Raw genomic sequence first — 4,970 nt, forward strand, 5'->3', positions numbered from 1 at the left:
TCGTAAACTGAAATTAACGACCTTCAGTAAAGGGTCGTTGGTTCTTCGACCAAAATTTTGGTCACTAGCAGCCTCCCCAGGCCACATAGGATCCAGCGTGGCAAGCTGACGTGGATAAAAATCAGCCCGGTCGTTTATTTGGGCTGAGCCCATTAATTCAGCCCATTTATATATTTTTTTCCTATGAATTTGTTGTCAGCTTCATGGACCAAGCCCAACATTGTAGCCTTTTTATTTTTGGGCCATGGCCTTTTTATCTCAACAGTTTCATTTTTTCCTTTTTTTATAAAGTGGATTCACTAGTTAGGTGGGTCCCCATTATTGTCAGGTTCTAGTACTGGGTCCTAGCCATCAGGGCAATATTCTTCAATTTTTTAATTTAACGCAAATAAATACCTAGTATTTAAGTTGGCACACAGAACACACGAAATACTTCAATATTATCAACCATCAAAGCGTTACATCATATAACACACATACAAATGTGATCAGCATCAAGTTTACAATCAGATAACAAGCTCCACAAGTGTACAATCACATGAGCCAGATTCTGCTACATCATATAACACACATACAAATAGGAGCAGCAGAAAGGGCTTCATTACTCTCAGAACTAGCTCCAATGAGCTAGAACTATTCTTCCTCCGACTTCTTTGTCCTGATGCTCACGAAGAAACATGAAAGCCCAGCATCTGCATGTTACAGAACAAAATGTTTAGGAACAAAATAGAAGTAAATCTAACAGCATATTTAACAATAAATAACAGAATAATGAAGTTAATGAGACATTTTAGAATCAACTTGACAGTTGACAATAATGTTTGCATTGGACACATCCAAAACTAAAATTATACATAAATGCCTAAATTCCAATGCCCAATGCCTCAGTTTAGTAAACACTAAGGGTACATAGTAAAGATTTGACACAACCAGAACTGAAATCATTTACTCTACAAGCAACAATGATGCAGCACACAAGAAAAGAGAGATGCACAACGGAGCAGCATCGTATATGACACAATATGGACACTGCAAGCTCACCGAAGAACTTGTGGTCGCCACCGTACACAACCGCCATAACGCCGGTCACCTCATTGATCTTGTCCTTGAAGTTCTCTAACTCGAGGTTGTTCCACTGCAGCTCGGTATTTGCTCAACCGTATGTGTACATGCATCAGGGCATACATAAAATATTCAAGTCAATATTCTCAGCTAACTGTGATGTAATGAAAATAATTACTTAATGACTTGGGGTAAAAATTGATTTTAGACATCAAAATTTGCAGCGGTCATTTCCACCATGTTCAGATAAACTTGAGGTAAATTAGCAGTAATGATATTAGTTACAAGCTAGGTGTGTAACTGATGTCAACACCACCACCACCAGAGACACGCAAGATAAGCATCAACACCAACATGATCTTGATATTAGCCACCCCATATCACCATAGCATCATAGGAGCACATATATAAAGCAAGCACACATGGGCAGCTACTGACAGACCCTAGAACCGCATGAATTTATCACCAGAGAGCTCCAGTAGGAGTTGATGCTTGGTTACAGCATCTAGCAGCAACTAGTAGAGCCCCACATCCAACCCAAATCATGGCCAAGGCCATGCACGAGCTACATCAGAGAAGGAGGGAGGAGCTCACCAGAGGGAGGTTGTAGCCGTAGCAGAGGCTCAGCCACACCACGGCTGCTGTGGATGGTGACTCCAGGACAGCAGAGTGACAGCAACGATTCAGACTTGTTCCTCCATGAGCATGAGCTACTGCGGATGGAGCTCCTCCTCCTCCTAGGCTTGTTGGCCCCATCCTGCTCGTCCCCAATCGACGTGTCGTCCCTGTGGTTGTGGAATAGGAGCGCATCAGGAAACCAAGGAAGAGAAGATCAAATCATTTTTATATACACCCGTCTAAATACACCCCACTAAATACACCCATCTAAATACGTCATGTGGTTATGTTTATAATCAGATCAGACATTGAATGAAACAAAAATACACCCCACTGATGAAGCCGCAATAATTGTCTTGGATGTATCCATCACAGCAATAAACAAGCACCATATTTCGCCAAATCTCTATTCTATAAACAATTTTCTCTGGACGAACTATTCAAACCACCCATCTAAACAATACCGCATCTGTCGTCACTCAAGTCAATAATACTCGTTGACAGGTCTACCATCCAGCACAAGGATAAGATACAGAATTGGTGCATCATTTCAGGCAGCGCAAGCAAACTAAACAAAACAGCTTAAACCCTAGATAAATCTTATGGCCGGTTGGGGGAAAGCAGAAACGGAAGAAGTACTAGATTCAAATTGCACATTCAGTCAAGTTCAGTCAATACATGTATGACATAGCCATGCATGACACAAACAAAATATACAGTTCATCTCCTGATCCACATTACAATCCAAGGCAAAGTACTAGTAAATAAAATAGTATGTACTCTGGTGACCACCGAGCTAGCTGATTACCAGTTTACCACACTGATTATGACAGGAACACAAACGAAAGGGAACTAGTAAATAAGATAGGAATGGAAGGGTGCGGTGTTGATTTTGATCACCAGGAGAAGAGAAGACCCAAATCAAGGCAAACTCATTGACTGGAAATGAGGAAGCTAGCTATGCATGTATGCAGTGTGAATCGACTGGCCTTAAACCACAGAGAAGAGTAGGCATGTTAATTAATAAGAGTACTAAAAGGCTAAAATAGAGATGGCCGTCAGAATAAATCCTTTCCTTGTTTCGAGAGAAAAGAAACGAAAAGAAAAGGGTGATGTGAAAGCATCTGCAAAAGAAAATTCGCATGCATACAGTGGCGTCTGCATCAATCAAGATTATTAAAGCTTGCAGCAGAGTGAGTACGCATGAAGGTTTAGCGCTAACACTGCCCAGCCGACCGTCGATCTCTCTGCAGAAACAAAAGAAGAGCTACATCAGCAGCAGCATGCAGCATATTTCAGGTTGATTGGAACCAAAGCAAAGCAACATGAGAAGCAGGCAGCATATAACAGGCTGGACGAAAGCAACATATGGATGAATGAAATGGAGCGTTGTGTATATCAAGATGTAATCAAAGCTGAACCCAAATGAGATGATTCTGGTTAGCCATCGATCTCCTTTACACTTCTTATAAGTGGGATATGGGAACAAACCACAAGGCTACCTACGTCTGGCCTTTGTTCAGGTAAACGAACAGGGGTTTAATCTTCAGTGCAAAACTAACTGCTAACTATATACGTACTGGTGAGCAAGCAAGTGAACTATCTCAATCTGCAGCAGTGACTGAAAGTACAAGTGATATGGAATCTGCAGCAGTGACGGAAAGTACAAGTGATCTCAATCTGCAGCAGTGACGGAAAGTAAAAATGATACCAAATATATGACTGAATGTATGATTTAGAATGTGCATGTACAGTAAGACCAACAAATATTCCACTGATTTCTGACAGATATGCGTACATATATTCCAATGTGTTTGTACAGTACTAGAGCATAACTGAATTTTGACAGAACACATATATGAAGTGAACTTTAGCACTGAATTCTGGCCAGTACAGCAGTAATTTTGCACAAGCATGTATGAACTGAACAGACAAAGATTATAACTAAACCTTTGCCAATACAGCACTTTTTCACAAAGATATATGAAGTAAACTGAACACAGATAGATCCTAACTGAACTCTTGACAGTACAGCAACATGATAAGTTCTGAAGAAGAATAGTATAGACGATGCTCTCTATTTCTTCACCATTGCACATCAAGAACATGGAACGGAGCTTACACTTGCGGATGCGGGTGGCCGGGTAACCGCACGAGGAGCAGGTGCTCTTCTGGAGGTGGAAGCTGCGACGGCCGTAGCGGATGCAGAGCGTGTGGGAGAGAGGGCCTCTTTGGGAGGGAGGGGAGGATCTTGGCGCAGCGGCGGGGACCTGCTGGATCCGATCGACGAGGTCGCAAGATCCGAGGCGGAGCTTCTGCTGGTGGCGTCCATGGCCTTGGCCGGAGCTCCTATTCATTCCCTGTGAGATAGAGAGGCCGCAAGGTGACGGAGAGGGAAGGGAAAGGCAGAGGAGGAGGAGGAGGGGATGGGGACAAGACGAACCTCGCCAAGGATGTCGGGGAAGAGACAGTGGAGACGCGTGCTGAGGGTGGGTCGCGCGAGGAGCACCAAATCCGGACGGTGGAGACGGTGCAGCGGCCAGAGGAGCTGCTCGATCCAGATGGGCGACTGCGTCCCGGATCTCACGGGAGGAGGGGCTATGCGCCGCCCTGATCCCGGATCCGGCGGCCTCTAGCCTCGCCGTCGCCATCGCCGGTGGCTGCTTTGGCTGGCGCCATGGGTGGTGGCTGGGTCTGGATTGGGGAGAGGGAGGTGGAGGTGGCGGCGGCAGGGAGGAGCGGAGCTCTAGGGTTCGGGCAAGAGGGAGAGAGGCTGGATGAATGGATCGATGGACTTTCGGGCGCGCTCGGCCGGTCCAGCCCAGGCCATCGGATATGAGCCACCCAGCCGTTGGATCCAGGCAAAAAAAAAAAAAAAAAAAAAAAACTCGCCCCCAACTTCTTCTTCCTTGGGCAGTCGGCCTGGATCCGCATCTCCCGCTCGGGGAGCACGGCACCGCGCCTCCTGTCCCCTCCGGTGGTCGTCCCCGTCGTCAGTCCCCACCCTCGTCGGTCTTCCTCGTCGCCGGCCGGACCCCGCCCTCGCCGGCCGTTCTCGTCGCCGGTCCCCCACCCTCCCGGCCTCGTTGTCGCCTCGACCCATGCAACAGCTCCACCTGCGGGTGCAGCTCTTGACGACGACGGTTGTAGCTCCGCCGCCCTCGCCATTGATGCTCGCTGCAGGAAAATACGTCGACGCCGGCCGCGAGTCAATCAACGCCATTTGAATGGATGTAGCAAAAAAATTCACCGGTAGTAGCAAAATCAAACTACGGGTGCAGCAAAAACGC

At 46.2% G+C, this 4,970-nt stretch overlaps 1 non-coding gene across 4 annotated transcripts; it reads right to left on the minus strand.

Moving 5' to 3' along the window:
• Positions 1 to 422: 422 nt before the first annotated feature.
• On the minus strand, positions 423 to 4,568 carry LOC109741888 (uncharacterized). 4 transcript variants are annotated; one of them, XR_002227712.4, is made up of 5 exons: positions 4,124 to 4,568; positions 3,803 to 4,040; positions 2,882 to 2,927; positions 1,042 to 1,847; positions 423 to 692 (listed from the first exon to the last, which is right to left on the minus strand). It is a non-coding gene; the product is annotated as an uncharacterized protein (transcript). The 4 variants fall into 4 exon arrangements; XR_012184866.1 differs by having other exon boundaries at positions 2,903 to 2,927; positions 4,124 to 4,493; XR_002227710.4 differs by having other exon boundaries at positions 2,831 to 2,927; positions 4,124 to 4,493.
• Between the last annotated feature and the right edge of the window lie 402 nt (positions 4,569 to 4,970).

Source organism: Aegilops tauschii, chromosome 1 (genome assembly GCF_002575655.3).
Source record: "Aegilops tauschii subsp. strangulata cultivar AL8/78 chromosome 1, Aet v6.0, whole genome shotgun sequence".
In the NCBI taxonomy this organism is placed as follows: Eukaryota; Viridiplantae; Streptophyta; class Magnoliopsida; order Poales; family Poaceae; genus Aegilops; species Aegilops tauschii.